The sequence below is a fragment of the Nannospalax galili genome, unplaced genomic scaffold, assembly GCF_000622305.1.
Source record: "Nannospalax galili isolate Female #2095 unplaced genomic scaffold, S.galili_v1.0 scaffold318, whole genome shotgun sequence".
NCBI lineage: Eukaryota > Metazoa > Chordata > Mammalia > Rodentia > Spalacidae > Nannospalax > Nannospalax galili.
In genome coordinates, this window is record NW_008341889.1 from 2,970,407 (window position 1) to 2,986,327 (window position 15,921).

The window sequence follows — 15,921 nt, forward strand, 5'->3', positions numbered from 1 at the left end:
TCATTATCAGAGCATGCTTCTATTAATTATCCAGTTTCAACTATTGGCACTTTAAAATACCGTATATTATGATACATGTTAATAATTCCCTTTATAGTAATTTGTGTTTTCACCTAAGTTTAATAGTACCCTATTTTAAGTTTCATAGTAAGAATGAGACTCGGGAAACAGAAACATTTCTAAGTCAGAAACAAGGATATGTGACTCCTAGAATGATATTATTTATATATCAAAGTGCCATCATTAAGAATCAAACTCATTTTCTTTCAAGGACACCTTTTTTTCAGAAAAGAGATGGATAGTTGCCTACTTGGTCTTTAATTAAAGAAAAGAGACTGTTTCATCAGTCTCTTCATTTGGGTGCTTTGAATAACTGACCTGGATCTCACTGTGTCCATACAAATATAAGATGTGAGGAGGAGGCAGAGGTGTTAGGCAGTATTAGCATTGTTAAGAAACCTCTTATTAACAGAAAACATCCCAATTTCAAAATGAAATTAATGCAAATATTGCTATAGTCTCAATGTTTTATGTCCCTGCAAAAAATTCTATACTGAAATACTAAACATAAAGTGATATAGTTAAGAAGTGGGGCCTATGGGAAGGATTGGCTCATAAGAACAAAGTCCTAATGAATAACACTAGTGACCTTAGAACTTAGAAGGAGTTTTGCCCCTTCTGTCACAAGGAAACACAGGAAGAATATATGACTCACAGCAAAGTGGGCCCTCGTCCTATCTACACCATCCTCCTGGACTTGAGGGCACACAAAGTCAGTAATTGTCACTCCTATTCAAGTTATGAACAATTAAGACATATAAATAGATTAATATGAGCTAAAAATATTACTTCTGTATATCTGATAAAAGAAAGTATCATTTTTTTGGTGATAACTAATTTTATGTCCAAATATCAGTCAGGTATTTATAAAAAGGCAAGTTGAATCCATGTCATAGTCTGTGATTCTTGAAAGCCAAATCTAAAACTAAGAATTAAGTATGAAAAAGAAACAAGAAGCTGTGCTGGACAGCTTCAGTTGTCAACTTGATAAATCCGAGAAGGAACCTCAATTGAGGTATTTCCTTCAGCAGACTGGCCTGTGACCATATCTGCAAGGCATTTTTTTCACTGCTAATTGATGTGGGAGGGCCCAGCCCATGTGGCAGTACCACCCCTGGGCCTGAGCAGGTGGTCCTAGGCTGCATGAAGAAGTCAGCTGAGGTCAAGTCAGAGGAGCAAGCCAGTAAGAAGTATTCCTTTTTGGTCTGTGCTGCAGTTCCTGCCTCCAGGTTCCTGCCCTGAGCATCTGCCCTGGCTTCCCTCAAGGATGAAGTGTGATCAGGAGATGTAAGCCAAATAAACCCTTTCTTCCCCAAGTTGCTTGTAGTCATGGTGTTTATCACAGAACTAGAAAGCAAACTAACACATTAAAGTACTAAAAAAAAAAAAAAATTCCTTTATAAATCTCAAATGAAGATGGTATTTGTACTTTAAATATAATTTAAAAATACAGAAAGCTGAAAAAATAACATTGACAATTTTGTTTTTACATTGCAAATATAAGCTAGGTTAAAAAACCAAATGAAATGTGGAAAAAGCCACATCACTAACAGAAAAAGTAGCTAGAAAGCAAATGGCAGGGGAAGAGGTATGGACACTAAACGTTTCCCAAAAAATAGACAAGAGTCATTTTAGAGAAAGTTCAAATAGTTCTTAAACAAAAAGATTAATTCATTCATCTTATCATTGTGTAAATGTAAATAAAAACACCAAGATAAGGCTTGTCATGTACTATATGGTCTAAAATCTAACCAAACATTTTGAAATACTTCTTAAATAAGGCTATGAAAATAAGTAAATTCAAACTATAAGGAGAATGCAGAATCTCACAACACAGGGAAGAATTGGGCAACATAAAACAATAGATTTATATATTTATCTTTTGATTTTAAGTCTATTTCTAGTATTTCTGCTATACATCATGGATAACAGGTATACAGGTTTGTTTATTATCATATTATTTCTATTTGGTAAAGAATGAAAACCTTTAGTCAAGTAGTCATCAACAGAGAATCACTCAATATTCTAAAATATATTCACATAACAAAATATTATGTAAGCTTAAAAATAGGAAGCTACCTATACAATGTTATTAATATATTTTCAAAATATGTAGTGAACTGTAAAAAGGGGAATTAGAACTGTGTAAAAGACTGATTTATTCTGTAAAATGAAAAAGAATTTTAAAACATGATCCAGAGGGACAGAGAGAAGAACCTACTGGATGCTTGACCTATATAGTTCTGACTCTGGAGCCCGACTGCCTTGCCCGTTTGCTTTCTGTTACTTGCAAACTAAGTCATCTTAAGCCTGTCTTTAAAAAAGACTTGTAAGAATTCCTATTTCAGCAGGTTGATATGTAGCATATCATAATAATTTAATATTTACAAAATAGGGCACATAGGACTTTATTAGGCATTTAATTATTATAGAAGGTGATCTTTACAAAAAAAAGCTAAATCAAGTCTGCAGACAATGGATGAAGAAAAGAGATAGTCATCAAAGGGTACTTTTTTTTAGATGTATGGTTTAATAACAATAATGGAATCCATAAGTTTAGAAGTGGCTCTCTATCCTTTAAATTTACATATAAGACAGTCCCAAATCCTAAAACACTATTTCCAAAGATTAGAAATCAGAAATGATGCTTACAGGAAAAGGAGGACATGGAAATAGTCTTGATTTGTGCGCATCATATAATCCAAAAACTCCTATCAATATGCTACTTTTCATTATGTATTCATGGTATCTAGGAGGTAAAGTAATTTAGCATACTTGGAGGACTGTGCTAATGAAGACTGAGGTACACCTGCCTTTCAGAACAGTCTAAAAGTTGACAATAAAGATCAACAAATTTAAGTTGAAGTACATCCTCTTCCTTATAGCATATTTTAAAAGCCTCTTCATCTCCTTTCCATCTTAGAGACACTAGTTTTGGCATTTGCTTGCTACTGGAAGTAGACTTTACCATATACAAGAGTCTATCTCTAGTAAGCAGACATTTTCAATCATGTATCACTGTCAGTCTTTCCACCGACTATAGAACTGTTACACTGGTGAAATGAAGTCTGCCTCTGATGGGTTTCTGTCTGACCCGTTTTGTTTCAAGTGGAAAACCCCTCTGAACAGATTTCTGAACTGAAACCAACTGATGTTTGGAAACCTGATCCCTAGGGGTTCTGTGAGAATTAATTCCTCTTTCTGTGTCCCTTCAGGCATCCTCATTCATCATTGAATTGCACAAACCTTAAACACCATTTTTTTCTACTACATGCATTTTTTGCAGCCAGGACTCTGTCTCTAATTTTCACTTTCTTCTAGCCTTTGTCTATACTTTTAAGAAAGTTTAAAATTTTTACTTGCTTAATGTATTTAAAAGCTGAGGACTGAAAATGTAGCCCAGTGGCAGAAGGCCCTGAATTTCATCTATAGCTCCACAGTTTCCAACAGTTTTAAGTAATTTCCTCTCTTCTCCAACACAAGTAACTAAAGAATGCTACTCTGCTGGAAATGAGTATTTGCATTCATTCCTCACTACTTTTTTTTTGCTACACCTTTATTTGTTGGCATACTCTTATCTGTAGTTCTTAAATTCTAGTCTGCTCCAACAACTATTATTAATGAAATGATTTAATTTAAAATATACTACAAATACTTATTGTTCAAAAAATTTCCCCTCCATCTCACTGAGCTGGGTAATTCCCTGGAAAAACCCATTCTCACAATGGATGACCACAAGAGTCAACATTTTTCTACTCTTGCTTGGCCTCTTTGGATATGGCTTATCTGAGCCTCATTCTGACTCCTATGAGAACATCTCATCAAAGTACAAAAATACATTTATATTCAAACTCCACTGTGGTGATTATGTACTTGAAAATTACCTTGTGCTTTGTGTACTCTACAAACCTGCCTACTCTTCTCAAATTTATGTATATATTTATTTAATTACCTTACAAAACAGCATGTTTCCTTCCTTATGACATGTTAACATAAACTTAGTTTGGGACCATGCTGCCCCTTTCCTTTTACCCCACCCCCATATCTGTCCCCTTTTCCTCCTCTGTACACTTTACTCTCTAAGATTCTCCCCCTCCACTTTCAAATCTCATGTAATTTGTTACTCTCCCCCCCTTACAGCTTTTTTTTCCATAACACTTTTTTTTTTCATTTCACGTATCCCCTCTAGTTTCCCAGATGTTACTATATTTACCCCCAACTACATACACATAATTAACAATTAGAAGGTAGGATCTGCATGTGAGACAAAGCATGTACTATTTGTTTTTTCAGACTGGATTTCCTTACTTCCTATAATGCCTTCCAGTTCCAACCCTTTTCCTTCAAATTCTGTAACATCACTGTTCTGTATGGCTGAATACAATTTTATTATTTGTATGTGTTGAATTTTCATTATAAGCTATCTCTTGATAGCAATCTTGGCTGATTACACGTCCATGCTATTCTGAAAAGAACAGCAATGAACATGGATGTGCAAGTTTCTCTGTGGTAGGATGTATGTAGTCATAAGGAGTGCCATTTTTAGCTTTTTAAGATGCCTCCACACAGATTTCCTTAGTGGCTGTACCAGTTTATGCTTCTGCCACCAGTGAATAAGGGTTCCCAAAAGAAATGCAAATTAAAATTTGAAATTTCATTCCACCCCAGTCTGAAGGGCTGCCATCAAGAAAACAAAAGGCAACAAAAACTGAGGAGTGTGCAGAGAAAAAGAACCTGCATTACCCAAATTTTAAAAAAATTTATTTTGTTTTTTTTATGTGTATGAGTATATTGCCTGCATGTATGTAAATACCCATGTCACGTAATGCCCATGGAGGTCAGAAGAGGTCATTGGATCCCATGGAGCTGGAGTGATGAATGGTTGTTAGCTGCCATGTAGGTGCTGGGAACCAAACACAGGTCCTCTGCAAGAGTGGCCAGTGCTCTTAACTGGTGAACCATCTCCAGCCCCTATATTATCCAATCTTTTAAAAAGCAACCCTTTAACTCAACTCTCAACCTGTGACCTCTCAAGAGTACTTATGACCTGAGTTTCTAAGGACAAATTTCATTTACAATCTCTATATCATTTTGATTCTGTGGGATGTCTCCTATTTCAACCAAGTAGCAACTAAGCACCTCTCTTTTTCAATTACTGTGCTCTGCAGTGTTTAGATTTCTTGTGAATCTCCATTTCCTTTTTAAACAAAAGTTCCCAGAAAAAATCCTACATTTGGGACTGAACTTCCTACAAGGCTGATCAACTGATTAGTACTTCAGCACTTCATGACTGTGGAGAGTTTGGAATGGAATGTTGCAGATCCAGAGCCTATTTACAGTTGCTCCTTGTCTACATCTATTTCTGACTTAACATCCTGTAACTAACAGATTTTTAAAAGCCTTTGGACTGTATTAACAAAGCCCTAGTTCATTAGATAGTATCTGAGGCCTACAGCTGAGATTTCTCTTTTACTGTAACCACCTACTCAATGTTTCCATGAATGTATTTAAAAAGTATTCTTGATTTATGCCTTTTCTTTGTCAGTTATTTTAAAAACTTCTTGAAACTACTTCCACATGGAAACATGGGATTTGGGGTAACCTGAATCTGTGTTCCTGTGCCATGTCCACTCATATGTGGCTCCAGAATAAAGTATCTGTTAACCTCTTTGAGGTGAGAGTGTGTTTTTCTGCAGACACCCTCTTAAAGGTATCTACATCAAATCTCATTTTGTAGGTTACTTCTGTTAAGTACAGGCTCTGACTTCTCCAGTTTTTTTCCTAAAGGAAAAATCAGAAAAAAAATTGTTTCTTCCAGCTCTTGTGTATTTTGTGTATATTCCTGCATTACTGTATACTGAACATAAGTTTTAAACTATTTTAGTATACCAAAAACCAAAGAAAAACTAAATACTAGAAGCAGAATATTCAAATCAATCTTTTTACATGAGTCACATTTTGCAATAATTTTAATGAGTTGTTTCTCATCCTCAGTTTGTTAATATGTACTCTTTTCACAGGAAAGGTCCTCGTATCTTCTTAAACTGACAAACAGCTTTATAATTTAAAATATTTATATAGCTCCTGTGGGTAGTCAGTTTGAATTTCAATAATCGAAGTTATTATCAGAATGCATAAAATTATCAAATACAATGTCAGTTTTAGATTAAGAGTCTGGGGGCCAGTTTTAAACCTATATGCAGGTTTCTTAATTCCACAATCCAATCCTCTATAATTCTCTCTCCTGACTGAAGGAGAGTGAAAACAATAGAAAAGTGGAATCTTGGGCAATTTTCTATGACACCTATACCCTGCCCTGCACTAAATATTTCCAGAAGATACTCCTGGAGGTAGTAAAAAAAATCCGAGACCTAAAAGGCTGCCATATGAAACTACCAAACCTTTGTCTCCCATAAAGTTACTTTAAAAATACATATTTCTATAGATTTTAAAACCAAGCAGAATTCATTTCATTAGTACCCATCTAATACGAAAGTCTCCACACTCTGGAGCAGATTAGCCTCTCAAAGCTCATTTGTTCTTTTACAGTGCGAGGCAACCAAACTCTGTCTCAACAGAAAACACTATTTTCTTCTATAAAAAAACAGTCATTCTCCTGTGGACAAAATGCCACAGCTATGGTTCACTACAGAAAATACTTAATCCCATGGCTACTGGGAACCTGCTAAGGATTACCACCCCCTACGGAAACTACATCAGGTAAAACCTCCAGGAGTTAGCTCCAGGACTCAGGAGGGAGGGTAGCCTGGGCTACAATGAGCCGTGCAGGGAGGCCCTATCTCCACTAACAACCAAAAACTCTCTGCGGCACAGTATTTCTTTCTTCATTTGACTCTCACTCCGAGTCCTAAGACGTTGGATGTGTGAGGAAATTTCAAAATAAAATGTCCCTTTTTCCTCTGATAAAAGCCAAGCCGTTAACAAAACAGCCTTTGGAACTAGTTGAGAAACTAGTTATTGATAACCTAATGGAAAGACTTACCAGCCACGCCACGGGCAAAAGCCTTTAAGATGGCGTCCAGGCGAATTTTTCGGTTACTACCTCTGAGGACAAGGCATTTCCGGGGCAAGCTCCGCCCAACAGGAAAGGAAGGGACAGGTCGCACATGAACAGGCCTCTAAGTGGACCAATGGTAGATCATGGAACCCCCTGCTCCCCCATCACCAGGGTAACGTAAGGAGTGTTGTAATATATGTTCCAGTATATATTTCCCAATGGAGGAAACCATAAAAGTGAAGGTGAAAAATGAAGGAAAGAATTTACTGGGCTCCTTTCCTTGCAGAGGCAGGTGGATCTCTGTGAGTTCAAGGCCAGCCTGGTCTACATAGTGAGTTCCAGGACAGCTGGGGGCTACAGGGAGACCCTGTCTCAAAAAGACCAGAAAAAAAAAAAATCACAGAACTCTTTGGCAAATGCACAGGGTTTTTCTATTACATTTTAAATTATTTATTTATTTATATTTTACATGCATTTTTCCTTCATGTATGTAATTTTGCCACATATGTGCAATGCCCTCAGAGGCCAGAAAAGGGCATCAGATCCCCTGAACTTGAGTTACAGATGGTTTTTAGCTACCATGTGGGTGCTTGGAGCCAAACCCAGGTTCGGTGCAGGAGCCACCAGGGCTCTTAATTGCTGAGCTGTCTCTGCGGCCCATTCTCAATTACATTCTTATGGCAGTTAATCTAAGTATTAACTTTCAGACACCTTAAAACCAGAAGGAAGATCAAAGTTCTTTATACACATTTGACCTCTCCTATGTCAGGATGCTTATGATTGGTGACAGGATAATATTATGATCAAACTGGGATCTTTGGATATAAAAGAAACAATCTAATTAAAACTATATGGGTACTATATTTTGAAGATTTTGAGATGTGATATTGATGCACCTATAAAAGTACAACTAAAAATTTTGTAAATAAAATTATTTCTGGGACTAAACATGACAGCACTTGTAATTTCACAAAATAAACTTTAAAATGGTATTGCTAGGGGCTGGAGAGATGGCTTGGCAGTTAAAAGCACTGGCTGCTCTTCCAGAAGATCTGGGTTCAGTTCCCAGTACCCATGTGGTAACTAATAACTTTTTATAACTCCAGTTCCAGGTATCCAACACCCTCTTCTGGCTTCCACAGGCATTGCACTACATTGGTGAACTTACATACATGCAGGCAACACACTGATACATATAATATTTTAAAAAGTAAGTAAATAAAATTTTAATAAAGTAAAATAAAATAAAATACCATTGCTATTTTTGGCACAAAATGTATTTTAACTACCATATAAACTTTAGTTCTTTAATATTGCCACTAATATTTTCTGAGGACTGTATGTCAGTGCGGTATTATTTTTAAACTCTCCAATCTCCTTAAATATTTATTTTATGTGGACACTGTTACATCATCAATTCACTTTTCCCTGTAAATTATTTTGAATGTTTTTTGAGTTTATATGTATTTTATGTGTATGAGTGTTTTCGTGCGTGTATGTAAGTGCACCCAATGCTACAACAAAAATGAAAGTCAGAAGACAGCATAAGATCCCTTGGAGTTACAGATGGTTGTTAGCTGCCATGTAGGTGCCGGGAACAGAACCCAGGTCCTCTGTAAGAGCAACCTGTGCTCTTGATTACTGAACCATCTTTCCAGCCCAAATATCCCCATACTTTTTGCTTCTATTTGTAGTACCTGTCTTCAGACAAACTTTATAAAATTAGCTTTCATTGTTTGCAATTCTTTTGGAGACATTCTACATTTTAGTTCCTGCTGATTGGACAGTCTTAAACTTTTTTCCCTAAGAATATAAATTTATAAAATTATAACATAAACCCCATGAGATATTTTTGTAGGAATTTGAAATTTTCATGAGCAAATTATAACATTTCAAAATTAAATGTTATTTATTATTTAAGATGCAATTTAATTTTTTCATCCTATTCCTTGAATTCATAAGAATAAAATACTTGTCTCTTTTTCTTATATACTTTATTTGTAATGGTATCAATCTATGAAAACTTCAAAACTCAGTTTTCATTGATACAATGTTCAAACTGTCTAATTTTTTCCAAATGGATTTATTTACTCATATGTTTTTTCATTCTGTTTTATTTTGTTTTGTTTTGGTTTAGGCAGGGTCACATAAAATACAACCTGATCTCAAACTCACTATGTAGCTGAGGCTAGCCTTGAACTCCTGATCCTCCTTCCTCTAACTTGCAAGTGCTGGGATTATAGGCATGACACCACTACAGTTGGTATTCTAAATGATTTTTAATAAAATGCAATAATTTTGCAAGAGTTCTATAATATATAGTTCAATATTGTTATAGCCTAAGTTAATCTGCAAAGTGCTTCTCAAAATGTGTTTATACTTATAAAATCTTATTTAGAATCATAAAAAGAAAAAGTATTCCATTTTGTTTCTTTTTCAGTACTCCTAGTTTTATCACAATTTTTTTTACAGTTAGACATACCTACTTGTTGTATACAACATGAATAATGTGTTCTAACAACTGGATATTATGTTTTATTGAAAATTCAGATGAGTTTATTAATGCATAGCACAGCCAATTCCAAGGATAGAGTTATCTCATGGATTTCTCAGTTTAATGTGACTATATACTTTGGGTATGTCCTTGTGATCGGCACAATCTAATTCATATTATACTACAAATAGTTTTATTTTAAATATTCCTGAACTATATGTTAACTACTATTCATATACCCCCAAAGTACAAGAAGCAAAAGCAAAAATTCACAAATGAACTTACATCAAGCTAAGAAAGACTTTGTCAGGGCAAGGTAAACAATCATCAGAATGAAAGCCTACAAATATGGACTATATTTACAAACAATACAACTGAAAAGGAGATAATTTCCAGAAAATGCAAAAATTCTAAAGCTTTAGTATCAAAACCACCTGATTGTAAAGACGAGGGATAGGTCTGTATTAGTTGCCTTTGCATTTTTGTGACTTAAACCTGGAAAAAGGAACTTAAGGAAGGAACGGTTTATTTACCTCACAGTTTAAGGGGATAGTTCATCACAACAGGGAAGATATGGCCACAAGAACATAAAGCAGATGGTCTCATTGCATCCATTGTCAGGAAGTAGAGAGTGCTGTATGCTTGGTCCTTTTTATTCAGTTGTGGACTTCAGCCCAAGGAATGGTGCCACCCACCTCATTCCTCAGTTAAACCTGCAAATGCCCAGAGGACTGTCTCCTAGGTGATTCTGAATCCCAGCAAGTTGACAATCAAGGCTAGCTCTCTCAAGATCTAACTAGATATTTCTTAAAAGAAGATATACAAATGAACAACTGGTATATGAAAATACATGGTGACCCTAATCCTCAGGAATATACAAGTCAAAATCACAAGGAGATAGCACTTCACCCTGAAAAAAATGGCTACTATCAAAATATTTGACAAGTGCTGGAGATAATGTAGAGAAAATAAAATCATAGCACAATGTAGTAAGAATGTAAACTGGCAAAAAAAAAAATCACTATACCAAACAGTATGGAAATTCTGAAATATTAAAAGTAGAACCTCTATGTCATCTAATGTTTTACTCCTCTGGTTTATAACCAAAGGAAATGACGTCAAGTAGTTGAAAAGATACCATCACGCCTATGCTTATTGTAGCACTATTCACAATCCAATGGTTCTAAGCAAACAAGTGTCTGTGAACTGATGAAAAGATAAAATGTGACTGGGCTCAGCAGTAAAACCCCTTTCTGCACTTCCAGAGGATTCAATTTCCAGCTCCAAATGTTGTTTCCTTGACTCCAGTTCTAGGGAATCTGATGACCTCTTTGGGTCTCTGAAGACACCAGGCACACATGTGGTGCATATACATACCTGCAGGAAAAACAATTATGCAAAAACTGAATATAAATTTTTATTTAGAAAGAAAGAAAATGTTATCCACATGTACCATGTAATATTATTTGACCCTAAATAAGAAAAAAAATCCTGCCAATTGCAACAATATAGGAGGAAGTTGAGATCATATGATAAGTGAAATAAAGCAGTCACAGAAAGATGAGTACTACATGATATCATTCACATATGGAATCTTAAGATATTGCTATCACATAACTTGAAGATAAAATGGTAGTTACCAGATTACTGAGGATAGTAGAGGATTGGGGAAAGATTGATTACTAGGCACTATGGTACTCTTAAGAGTAAGAAGTTCTGACAGGACATGATGGGACACCCTTTTAATCCCACCCCTAGGGAGGCAGAGGCAGGTAGATCTCTATGAACTTGAGATCAGCCTAGTGTGCATAGCGAGTTCCAGACCAGCTGGAGCCACAGGGAGACCCTCTCTCAAACAGAACAGAACAAAACAAAACAAAGAAAGAAAACAAAACATAAAAATTTCTGGTGTGTTTTGCACATTACTGTAACTATAGAGAATGATAATGCTCTGTGTATCTCAAAAATCTAAAAGAGGGTTTGGAGAGATGATTCAGAGCTTAAGAGCACTGGCTGCTTTTGCAGAAGACCAGGGTTCAGTTCCCAGTACCCATACAGTGACTAATAATCATCCATAACTCCAGTTCTACAGGAATCTGAGGACCTCTTCCAGCCACTATGGGCATGGGTGCACTTAGATGTAGGCAAAACACTCTTCTATGTAAAAAATATAAAAACAATAAACCCTTTTAGAGGAGTTAGTAAAGGAGTGCCCTTGATTGCCTCCCAGAATTTGAAGGTAAGACTCTGTTGCTTAAGACAGGCCAAACTTTGGATATAGGACTTGGAGCAATTGATCCGGAACTAACTTGGACGTCTCCTCCTTGAAGACTAGCTCTCATGGTATCAGAGGATACCATATAAGCTGCCAATGAGAAAATCAATCAGTGGACCTGCCCAGCTGTGAAACCTAATAACAACGACTGAACCAGTCAACTTTCACTATCGGTGCAACAGTGGATCTTTTATCTTGGGGGTAATCAACAGCTGTCTAATTGGAATTAAGGACCACTCAATGGGAGGGAACTTGTGTGAGGTACTATAAATATAGCCAAATATACATGCTGGAGAGGTCATAGATCTGAGAGAAAAAAACTATTTTTGCCACTTACCTAGACCAATGTAATACCTATTTTTGCCACTTACCTAGACAAATGTAATTTCTTGCTGCATTCTAAATATGCAACCTCATAGTTACAGACAAATGTACTCTCACCACTCATCAAAGAAGCTTTTTGCAACAGATGGAGATTAACACAGAGTTTCACACCTCATCAGATGCAGAGAATATGTGTCTGTAAGATGCATAGTCCTAAGTGACACATTTTCAGTGCAACCTCTGCATATAAGATGAATGCATCTTTCAGCACTCACCAGATTAGTTTCCCTATTCAGAAGATGATGATTAACACAGAAACCTACAACTGGCAAATGTGCAGAGAACAAGAGGCTGCAGAATGCTTATCACTGAATAGGACACCCATTTCAAATTTCTGCCTCCCTAGTCTCAGAGATCATTGTGGAAGGTGTGGAAAGATTTTAAGAGCCAGAATTAGTGAATGACCACAAGAAAGCAGAGATTCTGGAGCTGGTCAGTTACACTTACAAACTCACAGCAATGGTGATAGCATGTACAAGTCCCATGCAAGCTCAAACCAGACAAAATTCCAAGATAGACGTGAGGAAGGGAGTAATAAACGCAACCCAACCTAAAGAACTTTTGGCAACTGATGGCTTCCGGGACAGTGTCATACAAGGATGGGACTCTTGGTAGATTAACTAGGCTCCAGTGGATGCACTCATACTGAAGGACATTTGGGGTCATAAATCGGACTCTGTAGACAGCATTATATTTATAGAAGAGTACATTTAATTGGGTGAGATACATTTAATTTAAATGAAGAGTACATTTAATTTAAATGAAGGTGTGGATAGGGGATGATATCTAAATACCACCAAATTATATTGTATAAAAATCACAAAAATTCTATAATAATTTCTTTTAAAATTCAATGAAAAAGAAAAAAAGAAAACCACTGTCCTCAAAAAATAGAAATCTAAAAGAAGGAATTCTTTCAAGACATTTTCAATATAAAATAAACTGTGCTTAAGTATATATTTTAATCTGTTTAAACATTAATGTATACATATGTCACAATTGCACATGGTAAACTATTAAGATGCATAATTTCATACTTTTACACACCAGTTAAATAAAAGACAGATAGAACCACAAAAAGTAAGGTTGAGGTCTTATTTTTTTTAATTATTTTATTTATTATTTTTACTCTATGTGTATGAGTGCATTGACTGCATGTATGTAAGTGCAGCTGTGTTGTGCAATGTCTGAGGAGATCAGAAAAGGGCATCGGACCCTCTGGACCTGTAGTTATGGATGGTTGTTAGCCACCATGTGGGTGCTGGGAATCAAACCCTGGTCTTCTGCAAGAGCAGCCAGTGCCCTTAACTGCTGAGCCATCTGTCCAGTCCCAAGGGTGAGGTCTAAAAGGATGATTCTGTAGATGAGGAATAGGGACCTGGTTCAGGAACAGAATGCTTGCCAAGTATTATAAGTTAGTGAATCTCAAGGTTGGCTTTTGTTGTTCCATCTGGTAAGAGGGACCCTCATTTGGGGAATTTCCTCTATTGTAGTGGCCTGTGGACATGTCTATGAGGCATTTTCTTGCTGGTTGAGTGCTGTGGAAGAGTCCAGACCGCTGTGGATGGTGCAATCCTGACCAGATAATCCTATTTTTTTAATTATTATTATTTTTTCATTTTATGTGTATGTATGTATTGCCTATGTGTAGGTAAGTGCACCTGTGTTGTACAATGCCCATGGAGGACAGAAGAGGCTGTTGGATCCCTTGGAAAAGGAGTTAGGATAGTTGTTAGCTGCCATGTGGGTGCTGGGATTTGAACCCTGGTCTTCTGCAAGAACAGACAGTGTTCTTAACCACTGAGCCATCTCTCCAGCCCCAGTCCTATTTTTTTTTTAAGAAAACGGGATGAGCATAGGTCAGGCAAGCAAGCCTGTAAGCAGCATTCCTTCATAGTCTGTGCTTTAGTTTCCTACTTGAGCTCCTAGCCTAGTTTCCTTCAATGATGAACTATGATCGGAACTTATAAGCCAAATGATTCCTTTCCTACCCAAGTTGTTTTTTGTCGTAGTGTTTTATTATACAGCAATAGAAAGCTAACTAAAACACTGGGTTTTATTCTTAGTGCATACTCACACAGAAAGTTCACTGGTTATGGTGGCTCATAACGGCAATCATAGCACTTGGGAGACAAAGGAACAATTAACCACATTTCCCAGGACAACCTGGACTACATAGTGAGAGCAAGGTCCACTGGAACTGTGCTAAAGTGTTAAACCTTGTCTCAAAAAAGTGGGAGGATGAGGAGGAGGACGACAACAAACGAACTCACCAGCAACCTGGGGAGAAATTGACACTGAAAAAATAAAAAATATGCTTGTCCAGGCATGGTGGCACATGCCTGTAATCATAGCACTCAGAAGGCACATGCAGGAAAATTTTTGTAATGTAGGATTGTCCTCTGATGTACATAGCAGCAGGCCAACTAGATGTATATGGCAGTGCTCCATCTAAAGAAAAACAAAACAACAAAAACCCCAAGCAAAAACACAGAAACAAAAAAGCCCAGAAGAAAAAGAAAATGCATGGCTTCTGTTTTGACAAAGGTTTTCTAATTATAAAAAGTACATAAATTTAAAAGAATGACTATAACTAGAGAAAATTGTGAAAAGAGCAGCAGCAAACATGGATGTACATGTGTCTCTGCACTAAGATGAGTTCTTTAGGTATATGCCAAGGAGTGGTATAACTGGGTCAAATGGTAGGTTCATTTGTAGTTTTTTAAGAGTTCTCCACACGGCTTTCCATAGGGGTTGAACCAGTTTGCAGCCCCACCATCAGGAGATGAGTGTTCCCCTATCCCCACATCCTCTTCAACATTTGATATCATTTGTTTTCTTGATCTTAGCCAGTCTGACTGGGGTAAGGTGAAATCTTAAAGTGGTTTTAATTTGCATTTCCCTAATTATTAGTGATGCTGAACATCTTTTAAGATGCCTCATAGCCATCTTTACTTCTTCTTTTGAGAACTCTCTATGCAGCTCCTTAGCCCATCTTATAGTTGGGTTACTTCTTGTCTTGATTCTTTGATTTAGAGTTCCTTGTATATTCTGGTTGTAAACCTTTGTCGGATGTGTCGCTGGTGAAGATTTTCTCCCATTCTATGGGTTTTAAGTTTGCTTCCTTGGTTGTCTCCTTTGATGTACAGAAGCTTTTTAGTTTAAACACCTATATCTTGTAGGTTTTTCCCAATGTTTTCTTCTAATAGTTTCAGAGATTCAGGCTTTACATTGAGGTCTTTGAGCCATTTGGAATTGACTTTTGTGCAGGGTGAAAGATAGGGGTTTAGTTTCATTCTTCTACAAGTGGAGATCCAGTTTTGCCAGCACCATTTGCTGAACATGCTGTCTTTCATTCAGTTAATGTTCTTGGACCCTTTGTCAAATATCAGGTGGCTAAAATTGCATTTGCTCATATTTGGGTCTTCAGTTTTTTTCCATTTCTCTATGGATCCATTTTTCTGCCAGTACCACGTTGTTTTTATGACTATAGCTCTGTAATACAGCTTGAAATCTGATATAGTAATCCCCACGGCATTGCTCTTAGTTCTCAGGGTTGTTTTGGCTATCCGAGGTCTTTTGTGCTTCCATATGAAACTTAGGATAGTTTTTTCCCAATTCTGTGAAAAATGTCATGGGGATTTTGATTGGCATTGCATTGAATCTATAAATGACTTTTGGTAGGATGGT